Below are 13869 nucleotides of genomic sequence, written 5' to 3'. Positions count from 1 at the left end.
CATCCGTGCTTCTCCAACCTCAGGATGCGTCAGAATCAGCCTGGGGGCTTGCTAAAACACAAATTGCCGGTCTCCAATCTCGGAATTCCTGTTCTGTTAGTCTAGCTTGGGGGTCCTTGAACTTGAAAGTCTAACACTACTTGGCAGGACACCACATTCTGAGATCACTGCTCTAGAAAGAGTATACTGCTGTGAAAATGAATCTCAATCAAAGTTTGAGATCGACTATAGAATGCAGTTTACAGAAAATAATAAGTGAATGCATATTTTGAATTTTGAAACTTAGCACAAAAGGAGAGTATAAGTGGGGATGAGTGGTCTGGTTAGTTTTTTGTTTTTTGTTTGTTTTTTCCTTTGAGCCAGATTTCCCTCTGTTGATCAGGCTGCTCGCCAACTCCTGGCCTCCAGTGATCCTCCTGCCAAAGTGCTGGGTTTCCAGGCCTGAGCCACCACTCCTGGCTCCTTTTTTTTTTTTTTTTTGAGGTGGAGTCTCACTCTGTCACCTAGGCTGGAGTGCAATGGCATGATCTCGGCTCACTGCAACCTCCACCTCCCGGGTTCAAGTGATTCACCTGCCTCAGCCTCCTGAGAAGCTGGGATTACAGGTGTGTGCCACCACACCCGTCTAATTTTTGTATTTTCAGTAGAGACAGGGTTTCACCATGTTGATCAGGCTGGTCTCAAACTCCTGACCTTGTGATCTGCCCGCCTCGGCCTCCCAAAGTGCTGGGATTACAAGCCTGAGCCACCGCGCCTGGCCCGGCTCAGTTTTCTGTTCCTTGATGTGGGTAATGGTTACACCAATGTGTTCACTTTATGAAAATTCACTGAACATCGTTTATGCACTTTTCAGTATGTGTGTCATAATTGAATAACAAGTTTACTTTAAAAGCCCTTTTGTTTATAATGCATCCAACACCATCAAATCCTTTCTACCTTTTCACACGCTTATTGTTATTGTCTTTAAGGTAGAACAGTTTAAATGTTGAGTAACTAAGGCACTGTATTCTAGTATTAAAAATGCTTACGTTGGAATGTTTCCCACCAGTTACTCGCTAGCAGTGTGACCTTGGGTAAATTATGTCTCAGTTTTCATGTCTGTATATTGTGAATAATAATAATAATACCTGCACAATAAGCTTTTTTGGGAAGATTAAAGGGTTGATAAATGTAAAGAGTTTAAAACAAAGCCTCAGCCAGGCACAGTGGCTCACTGTAATTCCAGCACTTTGGGAGGCCAAGGTGGGAGGATCGTTGGAGCCCAGGAGTTTGAGAGACCAGCCTGGGCAACATAGTGATATGTTATCTCAAAAAAAAAAAAAAAAGAAAGAAAGAAGGAAGGAAGGAAGGAAGGAAAGAGAGAAAAAAGAAAGCCAGGTAAATAGTAAGTGCTCAATTAGTATTAGCAGGAAGAGTATTTGTGCTGCCAGGAAAAAGGATGATGCATCAGAAGAGATCTCTGCTTCAGGCTCTGATGGTTCCATGGGAAGTAAGTTCTGTTTTAAAATAATACAGTGAAATGGGGATACAGGCTAAGGGAATAAGGGTTATGGCACATTATGAACCTAGTATTATAGACTGCATATTTATTTTCTCCCTAAATTTGCATGCTGAAACCCTAACCCCCAATGGGATGGTATTGGAAGGTGGTGTTTTTGGGCTGGAGTGGGTTAGGAGAGAGAATCCTGTGTGATTTCTGTGATTTAAAAGTCATCCCTTGAGTAAAATTTTATTTCTTGTAAAACTGAGTTCATGGAGTAAGATTTACAAGTATAGTTGACTTTATAGTCATTTAATGGGATTGCTATGAAGGGAGAAATTCAATCTGTTTTGTGATGATCCTAAAAGCACAACCTGAAACCAAAGATTGAAGGTTTAGGGTGGCAGATTTGACTTCATATCCCACATGGTTCCTAACCATTCAGGCTTTCCCACAATAAAGTGCTGATTTCTATTGCCAGGTACTGATTTCTCACCACTAGAATCATTGATGATCCTGTGATCATGGTATCTCCCCTGCCAGGTAAGTATACATTTATGATTCTGGATGCCAATAGGCAGAGATACTGTGGAAAGATTCCCATAAAGCCTAGATTACATTCCCCATGCTGTTGCATTTCCCAAGACTGTTTTTGATTTGGACAATTTCCTAAACAACACTTTGAAATCTGTAAATTTCCTAAATTCTTATGTCTGCCATATTGAATTATTGTGTTTTAACCCGTATTTTAGTCTATCCCATTGCTAATATAAACTAATGGTCTCATTCTGAATTAGATACTTTGCTTTATTTTTGCATTTATAAATGTCTCATCAATGTCCAAACTACATATGTACTTTTGAAACATCCTTTACTGAGTACCTATTATGTGAAATGTACTGTGCTGCCGGGTGCGATGGCTCACGCCTGTAATCCCAGCACTTTGGGAGGCCGAGGCGGGTGGATCACGAGGTCAAGAGATCGAGACCATCCTGGTCAACACAGTGAAACCCGGTCTCTACTAAAAATACAAAAAATTAGCTGGGCACGGTGGCGCGTGCCTGTAATCCCAGCTACTCAGGAGGCTGAGGCAGGAGAATTGCCTGAACCCAGGAGGCGGAGGTTGCGGTGAGCCGAGATCGCGCCATTGCACTCCAGCCTGGGTAACAAGAGTGAAACTTCGTCTCAAAAAAAATAAAAAAAAAAAAAGAAAAATACTGTGCTAGAATGATGCATGGTAAACATAAAGATACTACTCCTCTCCATAAAGAATTATAGACTGGTTGGGAAGATAAGCAACACACATACACATTGTACATAAGCATCAGACTAATGAGTAATGCTAACAGTAGCCCTAACAGGAGTTTGGTGGAGGTGCAATCACCCAATGGGTTCACCTTGCCTGCTGCCTAGACAGGCTGATTTATCAAGACATGGGAATTGCAATAAAGAAAGAGTAATTCATGCAGAGCTGGCTGTGTGGGAGACCAGAGTTTTATTATTACTCAAACCCATCTCCCTGAAAACTTGGGGATTGGTGTTTTTAAGGATAATTTGGTGGGTAGGGGACTAGTGAATCAGGAGTGATAATTGGTGGGGTCAGAGATGAAATCGTAGGGAGTCGAAGCTGCCTTCTTGCACTGAGTCACTTCCTGGGTGGGGGCCACACGATTAGATGAGCCTGATTATTGATCTGGGTGGTGCCAGCTGATCCATCGAGTGCAGGGTCTGCAAAATATCTTAAGCACTGATCTTAGGTTTTTCAACAGTGATTTTATTCCCAGAAGCCATTGGGGGAGGTTTAGAATCTTGCAGCCTCCAGTTGCATGACGGCTAAACCATAACTTCTTGTAGCTAATTTGTTAGTCCTGCAAAGGCAATTTAGTCCCCATGCAGGAAGGGGGTTTGTTTGGGGAAAGGGCTGTTATATTCTTTGTTTTAAAGCTAAACTATAAACTAAGTTCCTCCCAAAGTTACTTTGGCCTATACCTAGGAATGGACAAGGACAGCTTGGATGTTAGAAATAAGGTGGTATCGGTTAGATCAGATTTCTTTCACTGTAGTTACTCAGTTATGAATTTTGCAAAGGCCATTTCACAGGGAGAGTGTCTAAGCCAGTGAGATTTCATTAAAAAGGTTTGAACAGAGATGCAGAGGGGAGAGAGGTGGGTATGAACTGATTTTTTTTTTTTGAGACAGTCTCACTCTGTCACCCAGCCTGGAGTGCAGTGGCATGATCTTGGCTCACTGCAACCTCCACCTCCCAGGTTCAAGCAATTCTCCTGCCTCAGCCTCCTGAGTAGCTGGGATTACAGGTGCATGCCACTGTGCCCGGCTAATTTTTTTGTAGTTTTTAGTAGAGACAGGGTTTCACCATCCTGGCCAGGCTGGTCTTGAACTCCTGACCTCGTGATCCACCTGCCTCAGCCTCTCAACATGCTGGGATTACAGGCATGAACCACCGCACCAGGCCTGAACTGATTTTTTTTTTTTTGAGACGGAGTTTTGCTCTTGTTACCCAGGCTGGAGTGCAATGGCGTGATCTCGGCTCACCACAACCTCCGCCTCCTGGGTTCAGGCAGTTCTCCTGCCTCAGCCTCCTGAGTAGCTGGGATTACAGGCACGCACCACCATGCCCAGCTAATTTTTTGTATTTTTAGTAGAGACGGGGTTTCACCATGTTGACCAGGATGGTCTCGATCTCTTGACCTCGTGATCCACCCGCCTCGGCCTCCCAAAGTGCTGGGATTACAGGCTTGAGCCACCGCGCCTGGCCCTGAACTGATTTTTTATAAGTAAATTTTACAGGGCCTAAAACACTTATTTTGCTATCCTCACAAATAGTTCTCAACCTCTGTCGCGTGTCACATATTCTCAGTTAGCTGAGTTAGATTTTGTATTAGTAAATCAGAATTTCGAAGGGGAAGGCTCAAGCACATGTGTTTCTCAAAGCATCTCTAGGTGATTCCAATATAGAACCAGGGTTGCTAGCTACCAAACCATACAAATAAAATGAACCACTCCATTTTGAGGTAGTGTACATAATATATAATAATGATGAAGGAGCACACTCCTCCTTATGAGGACTTTCTCCCTTTTCAGAATCAATAAAGTCATGCCCAAGGACTGAAGGAATGTTCAACAAAATGGGTTTTAGGAAGGGGAACATTATTTTAGGCAGTTCTAATCATTTAGAGCTTTTAACATATTTAAATGATCTTCGTAACCCCTTGAGATTTCTTAAAAGTTATTTCATGCATTACAGGATCCATGTGTAACCTGCCTCTGACAGAATACAGGCACTGTGGTGGTACAGGCTCACTCTGTAGGTTATCCTTAATTTGATTTTTAGGAAAAAAACAATTTGGGAAGTTCCTATTTTTAAAAGGTGGAAGTTTTCTTTTCTATGGACTGCTTAGAGCTTTAAATATACTAATGTGGATCATGAATTTTATGAAACATACCCCATAATTGATCATTGCACTCCTTTTTTGCAGAACATCCTATATAATTATTGTGCTCTGGGAACCATAGGTTCTTGACCACCTAGAGCTTCACTGAAAAATCACTGACATAAGGCAGATTGATTAACAGAAGAAAAGGCATGCAGATGTATTTAATGTGTGTACACAGGAGCCTTAAGAGTGAAGACCCAACATCCTGAGCCACAGTCAATAATACAGACTCAGAGGGTGGCCAGAAACAGGTTATGTTGATAAATCAACAGATGATGAGAGAGAAAGTAAGAAGTTTGGCTAGCAAAGGTGGCCTTGTAATGTAGATGAAGCCTCCCTTGGAGAGAATAGATGGTAAATGTTTCTTTTCAGACTTTTAAAGTGGTCAGACTCTCAACCTTTCATGGATTCAAGAAAGGCATAGAAAGGGGAGGGGACATAGATGCATTAATGGAAATTCTCTACAAATGCATATTTTCCCTACAAAAGACAGCTTTGCAAGGCTGCTTCTATTTGCTGGCCAGGTGGCAGCCATTTCAAAATATGTCAAAGAAATATATTTTGCAGTAAAATATTTAAATTTCCTTCAATATCAACAAACACACTTTGAGAAATGCTGCTATAAACTACTAGGTAAATATATGCAGATAACAGCTATTAAGTTTATTCCGTGATAGCCAAAGATTATAGAAGACTCAGATCACTTGACTCATTTGATCATGCCTTCCTCCTGGATGCATTTTCTTTATTTGACTTACAGCATACCATCCTTTGCTGGTATTCTTCACACCTCAATAAACACTTCTTAGTATTCCTTGCTGGTTATTCTTCTTCTTGCTAAACTCTAAATGTTGTAGTGTCCTTGACCTCAGCCTTTGAACTTCATTCCCTAGTTGATACTATCTACTCTGTTTAATATCATCTAGATCCTGTTGAGACCCAAAGATAAATCTTCCTCTCTAAAATTTCTGCTGAGCACCCCATCACTGCTTGGATTATTGTTCATCTAAATTTGAAAAGTCCAAACATAACCCATACCCCATCAAACTAGACCACACTTATTCAACCCGTGGCCCGTGGGTGGCACGCAGCCCAGGACTGCTTTGAGTGGGGCCCAATACAAATTCATAAACTTCGTTAAAACTTTACAAGATTATTTTGTGATTTCTTTTTAAAGCTCATCAGCTATTGTTACTGTTAGTGTATTTTATGTGTGGCCCAAGACAATTCTTCCAGTGTAGCCTAGGGAAGCAAAATGATTGGACACTCCTAAACTAGACCTTATCTCATCTTTCCTGTCTCAGTCAATGGCACCTCCGTTCACTTAGCCAATTAATTGGGCCAACAACACAAGTTTCATCCTTGATTCCTTTCTTTATCTTACACATCATATCTAATCCTTCAACAGCTTTGGTCAGCTTTATCTTCAAAAAGGATCCATAATCTGACTAGTTCCCGTGATCTGCATCTCCACCCTCAGCCAAGTGACCCTCATGTCTCATGTGGCCCAAACAGTAGCCTCAGGATGGCTCTCCTTGCTTCCACTCTTGGCCTGCCATGGTCTATTTTTTTTTCCTTTTTGAGCCAGAGTCTCACTCTGTCACCCAGACTGGAGTGCAGTGACATGATCTCGGCTCACTGCAACCTCCACCTCCTGGGTTCAAGCAATTCTCCTGCCTCAGCCCCTTGAGTAGCTGGGATTACAGGCGCCTGCCACCATGCCTGGCTAATTTTTGTATTTTTAGTAGAGATGGAGGTGTCACCATAGTGGCCAGGCTGGTCTCGAATTCCTGACCTCAGGTGATCCATTTGCCTCAGCCTCCCAAAGTGCTAGGATTACAGCTGTGAGCCACTGCACCCCACTGTTTTTTACACAGTAATCTGAATGGCCTTTCTAAAATGTAAATCACAACTTGTCATTTGTCTCCTCAAAACCTACCATGATTTGTGATCATTTTTAGACTAAAACTCAAACTCTTTATTAAAGACTACAAGGCCTTACATGATTTTTTCCCTGCCTAGTTTCTAACCATATTTCTTAAAAATTCTGCCTGTTGCCACCACTGCTATAGCCATTCTGGTCTTCTTGCTATTCCTCAAATAGTTTTAGCTTGTTCCTGTTCCAGAGTCATTGGACTTGCTTTGACTTGATTGTTCATTCAAATATTTGTGTTGCTCCCTGCCAACCCATTTCATTCAAATGTCACCTTTCTTCAGAGATACTTTCTTTGACTACTCTACTTAAATATTTTCTTTATTTTTTTAGATTATAAAAACTTCCTCTTTAATCAAGATTTATAACATGAACGATTTCTTGAATAAAATGGAAAGTTTCCAGTACACTGAAACATAAATCCACAAGTCACCATACATACAACACCCCACAGAAAAAAGCAAAAACAAGTTTACACGATCCCTGTAACAGCCATGGTCTTAATCTCAGATGCTTCCTCCATCTGCCAAGTGTGTTCTGGATACACAGCACACCTTGGCTTCTGGGGTCACACTCAGCTGAGGCTGTGGGTCCACAGAGCACTCATCAGGCTGGGCTATGGTGGTGGTGGCTCTACTTAAGAAGCAAAGCAGTTACCAGCACATTCAAACAGTGTATTGAACATCTTTTAAATATCAAAGTGAGAAACAAGAAGGCAACACAATAATGTCATCAGAAAGATGTTAGGAAGTAAGGACAGCTGTGTAAAGCTTGAGGCTGAAAAGTGACTTGCCAGCTTCATTTCTTCGGCTTCTTGGGTAGTGGGTGCCGGAACAATATGTTTTGAGGTTCTGGTTCATGGATCATATAATGGACCCAACCCTGACTGTTGAATGCCAAGATTCCTCCATTCAGATTCAGACATCAAATGGGTTTTAGGTACCAGCTTGGCCATGTCCTTGGGCAGCATGACATGCCAATACTCAAACTCCTCGTCGTCATATTTGTCCGAATAGTAAATTTGTTTGTGCGACATGATCACTCCATCTGCTAGCCTTCAGTCCCGCGCCGCCAACCTCCAAGCAACTCCTATTTAAATATTTTCTATCTGCAGTACTCTACTTAGCATGTTTCACTAACTGATGGTATTTTAGTTTTCTTTTTGTCAGTCGCATTAAAAAACAAGATATGCTAAGGAAGACATTTTGTCTGTTTTGTCCACTACTGTATCCCCATGGCTAGAAAACTGCATATCATGTGGTGGACATTCAGTTGATATTGAATGAATATATGTTACATTTTTCTTAGACATGGCTAGAAGAAAATTGATACTCAAAGAGTATAAAACATTCTTATCAGTGAAATTGCTTATAGAATTTGAAAACATCAGCTATTAAGAACTCAATAGTACTCTCAGATTTGCTGTTTATCCACAAAAAACAGGCCCTTCAGTTTCTATCTTTGCCCCTTTCTCAATAGGAGGGCAGACCAAGTCCTCTGAGCCAGATATTAATGGTGATGATGATAATGATATCGACCACACTGTTTTTGTCTATTTTAGCTGCTATAACAAAATGCCACAGACTGGGCCATTTATAAACAACAAAAATGTATTGCTCAGAGTTCTGGAGACTGGAAAGTCCAAGATCAAGGCACTGGTTGTGTTTGTTGAGGTGTCTGGTAACAGTCTGCACTCTTTTTCAAATATGGTACTTTCTTTTTGTGTTCTTAATTGTCGGAAGAGGCAAGGCATTTCCCTTCAACCTTTTTTTTTTTTTTTTAAAGATGGAATCTCACTCTGTCACCTAGGCTGGAGTGCAGTGATGTGATCTTGGCTCACTGCAATCTCCGCTTCCTGGGTTCAAGCAATTCTCTGGCTGAGTCTCCCGAGTAGCTGGGATTACAGGCACCTGCCACCATGCCCGGCTAATGTTTTTTGTATTTTTAGTAGAGACGGGGTTTCACCATCTTGGCCAGGCTGGTCTTGAACTCCTCACCTTGTGTTCCACCTCCCTTGGCCTCCCAAAATGCTGGGATTATAGGTGTGAGCCACAGTGCCCGAACTTTTTTTTTTTTTTTTTTTTTTTTTTAAATAAAACAGTGTCTTGCTATGTTGCCCAGGCTGGTCACAAACTACTGGGCTCAAGTGATCCTCCTTCCTCAGTCTCCCCAAGTGCTAGGATTACAGGCATGAGCCACTGCACCCAGCCCAACCTCTTTTATAAGAACACTAATTCCATACACAAGGGTGATGTTCTTATGACTTAATTAGTTCCCAAAGGCCTTTACTCTTAATAGTATCCCAGTGGATATTCTGTTCCAACATATGAATTTGAGGGGGATGCCACAATTCAGACCCTACCACATACTTAACATTTATTACATATATAACAGGTGCCAGCAACTTTCTAATTGCAGCATATGTATTAACTCATTTACTCTTCATAGCAAGTTTATTAGGTAGATACTATTTTATTTTATAAGTTTATTAACTATAATTTTGTAGAGGATGAACCTGTAGCACAAAGAGGGTTATTAAGTCACCTGAGGTTGGAAAGTGAGAAAGCTAGTTAGTAAGTTAGGGATCCACAGCTTGAAACCAGACATTCAGATCCCACGTTATTCTCTTTTTTCCCAATAAAGCCTTCCCAAGGGGAGTAGACATCAGCCAGAGTTCATGTTCCTCATCTGTTAGGCCTGGAGATCCACCTCCTCTTTCTGCTAAAGACTTAAGGCCACAAGCTTTCATACATATCAACTTTTGTAGATAAATGCGTGGGTGTATGAAGCAGGGCTGCCAGATCCTCCCATTTAATGACTTAGGATGTCACAGCATGATAAATTATTCTTCGTCACAACAAGATTATTTCAGAAGGAATAGGATAATATTTTGTCTTATTTTAGAGAAGGTTAACGATCCAGAAAAAATATTTTTAACTTGTCTCAGGTCACAGTTGGAATCAGGAACAAATCTTATCAATAGTTTCTCATGCCAAGGGACAATGAAGTTTTGCATGTAAGAGGATGCTCAAGTTCTGGCCAGTTAAATCTCTGAAAAGAGGCAAGAGGACCACTCTCAGCCCTCTCCTGAGCTGGCTGGGGTTCTTAGAAAGCCAGAAGGAAGGGGCATGGTATAGTTCAAGTACATCAGCAGCAGCAACAACAATATGTTGTGATTGGTTTATAAGGGTGCTTCTTGTGGTACTTAGAATTCTTGATAGGGCTTCATCTATGTATCACATTGCATTCAGAGCAGGAAGTCAGACTGCAGGCCCCACGACTCAGATATGTGAGCTTAGACAAGCTAGCAACCTTTTTGCCTTGGCTTCCTTCTTTGTAAAATGGAGTTCATGATAGAAGATATTGCATAGAGTTGCTGTGAGGATTCAATGATTTAAAGAAAGCACTTAGAAAAGTATCTGGCGTATTATAAGTGCTCCACAATATCAGCTACCGCTAGTTTTCTCCATTGTCCTGGTTTTCAAACATTTTTGTACTGAATCTCTTTTGGCAACTTTATCTTACCTATCCTCTATTATTTGTTTGTTTGTTAGTTTGTTTTTGAGATGGAGTCTCACTCTGTCACCTAGGCTGGAGTGCAGTGGCACTACGTTAGTGATCTCAGCTCACTGCAACCACCACCTCTCGGGTTCAAGCGATTCTCCTGCCTCAGCCTCCCAAGTAGATGGGATTACAGGTACGTGCCATCATGCCTGGCTTATTTTTGTATTTTTTAAAGTACAGACAGTATTTCACCATGTTGACCAGACTGGTCTTGAACTCCTGACCTCAAGTGATCCGCCCGCCGTGGCCTCCCAAAATGTTGGGATTACAGGCATAAGCCACTGCACCCGGCCCCTACCTCTATTTTGAAGGGACATTTTTTTCCCTATCAGTTTATTATTTATCTATTTTAAGAGACAGGGTCTTGTCATGTTGCCCAGGCTGGTCTTGAACTCCTAGGCTCGAGCAATCCTCCCCACTCTGACTCCCAAAAGACTGGGATTATAGGTGTGAGTCAACAGGCCCAGCCCTCCCCATCAGTTTAAATCTCAGGGTTTTGTTTTTTGCCCTGGGGAAGGGGAACATGATCTCAATAATGGGCCAGTTCAACCAGCAAAAAATTGTGAAATTTGTAACTATACATATGTTATTCCATTTGTATAAAAACGTAAAGCTTGCAACACAATATCCTATATTCTATATGAATACATATGTGTGAATACATATGAAGAAACATGAGAAGATTCATGGGAAAGATGAACACCAAGCAGTGCTGCCTGTTTTGTTTTGTTTTGTTTTGTCTGAGATAGGGTCTTGCTCTGTTGCCCAGGCCGGAGTGCAGTGGCATGATCATAGCTCACTGTAGCCTCCACCTCCTGGGCTCAAGCAATAATCCTCCTGTCTCAGCCTCCTAAGTAACTGAAGTATAGATGCATACCACTATGCCTAGGTAATTATTTATTTTTTTTTTTATAGAGATGATTTCTTACTATGTTTCCCAGGTTGGTCTTAAACTCCTGGGCTCAGGTGATCTTCCTATCTCAGTCTCCCAAAGTGCTGGGATTACAACTGTGAGCCGCCCCACCCAGCTAATCAATGCCCTCTTTTTTTTTTTTTTTTTTTGAGACAGAGTCTCCCTCTTGTTGTCCAGGCTGGAGTGCAATAGTGCAGTCTCGGCTCACCGCAACCTCCGCCTCCCAGGTTCAAGTGATTCTCCTGCCTCAGCTTCCTGAGTAGCTGGGATTACAAGCATGCACCACCACATCTGGCCAATTTTTGTATTTTTAGTAGAGATGAGGTTTCTCCATGTTGGTCAGGTTGGTCTCCAACTCTCGACCTCAGGTGATCCTCTTGCCTTGGCCTCCCAAAGTGCTGAGATTACAGGTGTAAGCCACTGTGCTTGGCCACAATGCCCTCTTGAGAGGGGATAAAGGGTCTGTTTACAGGAAGTCAGGATATAAGGGCTTCACATGTATGTAACTGTCTTATTTTTTAAAAAATATGTTGGTTTTATGGACTTGGGAGGCTGAGGCAGGACATTGCTTAAGCTCAGGAGTTCTGGGTTACAGTGGGTTATCATTGCACCACTGCAGTCCAGCCTAGGTGACAGAATGAGACCCTCTCTCTAAAATAAATAAATAAATAATTAATTTTAAAACTCTGGATAAAGAAGACAAAATATTAAGATGACAAATTTAGGTGGCAGGTATGTGTTTATTATATTATCCTCCATATCTCATATGTTTGAAATATTTTACAAAATCTTTTTAAAAATAAACACATTGACAGTACAGCTGGGCCTTAACAATTCTAAATAACATATTTGGCTAGCATTGTCTTTCCATATTAGCCAATTCCTTAACTAAACAGACTAAATTGGCTTATTTCATCAGCCCTGGTGATGTGTTTATTTCGGCCAGTAGAGGTCACCATGCAATGAAATATTTCATTAAACAATAGACTACATGGTATAATGCAAAGATTTTTTAATCTTTCTTTTTCTTTAATGTATAAAATTCTTTCTTACAAGTTCACATGTAACCCCCATGTGTCAAAGGGCTAAGCACAAAATGGGGTGGAGGCTTGAGATCCCTGAAGCTGGTTTGAAAGCTACTGTGCAAATACAAGTAACATTTGTGAATGTGGCATATTACGTTTGCTTTCCTGGTTTTAAAAATGTCTTCTGATTTCAAAATCTAAGTTTTCTCTGTTTGCTCTTCACAGAGCACCAACATGGTACCTGTTGGAACTAAGTCTAACAGAGGAAGCTAAGGAGCATGAAGCCACCCTTTCAGAGGGTGTCTTGGTGGAAAAGGCCAAGGTGGTACCCACTGGCCCCTCACATCCCCACTAGTATTCTCCTTTGTCTCCCAGAAGGATCCTTTCTGTGCTCACTCTGCATCAGGACTGCTTTAATTTTTACTTACAACTATTCTCTGTTCTGTCATAGATAATTTATCTTTCTCCTTAGATCATTTAGCATGTTTTTGGTTGAAAATAGTGGAAAACCTCATTTACAATAGCTCAAATCACAAGGAGAATGTATTATATCACATAACAAGAAGGCTGGGTGTGGGTCACTGCCAATGTAGGTCAATCACTAGCTCAGCAACATCATCAAAGACCCAGTTTCTTGTCATCTCTCCACCCTACCCTGTACTTCATGGTACAGGAAGGTTGGTCAGAGAGAATTCCTCTTGTGTCCTGTAGAACAGGGGTCCCCAACCCCTGGACCATGGACTAGTACTGGTCTGTGGCCTATTAGCAATGGGGCCGTACAGCAGGAGGTGAGCGGCAGGCGAGTTAGCAAAGCTTCATCTGTATTCACAGCCACTCCTCATCACTCACATTACTGCCTGAGCTCCACCTCCTGTCAGATCAGTGTGGCATTAGATTCTCATAGGAGTGCTATGTTATTCAGGGTTCTTTAGAGGGACAGAACTAATAGGATAGATGTATATATGAAGAGGAGTTTATTAAGGGGTATTGGCTCACATGATCACAAGATGAAGTCCCATAATAGGCCATCTGCAAGCTGAGAAGCAAGGAAGCCTGTCTGAGTCCCAAACCTCAAAAGTTGGAAGCCAACAATGCATGTGGTGGCTCACACCTGTAGTCCTAGCACTTTGGGAGGCTGAGGTGGAAGGATTGCTTGAGGCCAGGATTTCCAGACTGGCTTGGTCAACAAAGTGAGCCCTGTCTTTAAAAAAAAAAAGGAGAGGCCGGGCGCAGTGGCTCACTCCTGTAATCCCAGCACTTTGGGAGGCCAAGGTGGGCGGATCACGAGGTCAACAGATAGAGACCATCCTGGCCAACATGGTGAAACACCGTCTCTACTAAAAAAAATATACAAAAATTAGCTGGGTGTGGTGGCGCGCATCTGTAGTCTCAGCTAGTCAGGAGGCTGAAGCAGGAGAATTGCTTGAACCCGGGAGGCGGAGGTTGCAGTGAGCCAAGATCATGCCACTGCACTCCAGCCTGGCGCCTGGCGCCAGAGT

General features: G+C 41.9%; 1 pseudogene; it reads right to left on the bottom strand.

Moving 5' to 3' along the window:
* Window positions 1-7666: 7666 nt before the first annotated feature.
* Window positions 7667-7904, bottom strand: LOC105724821 (cyclin-dependent kinases regulatory subunit 1-like; annotated as a pseudogene).
* Between the last annotated feature and the right edge of the window lie 5965 nt (window positions 7905-13869).

This window comes from Aotus nancymaae, unplaced genomic scaffold, assembly GCF_030222135.1.
Source record: "Aotus nancymaae isolate 86718 unplaced genomic scaffold, 86718_ANA_hifiasm-v0.15.2.pri h1tg000036l, whole genome shotgun sequence".
Classification (NCBI taxonomy): domain Eukaryota; kingdom Metazoa; phylum Chordata; class Mammalia; order Primates; family Aotidae; genus Aotus; species Aotus nancymaae.
The sequence above is the reverse complement of the archived record's forward strand: the minus strand, read 5'-3'. Positions and strand labels throughout refer to the sequence as shown.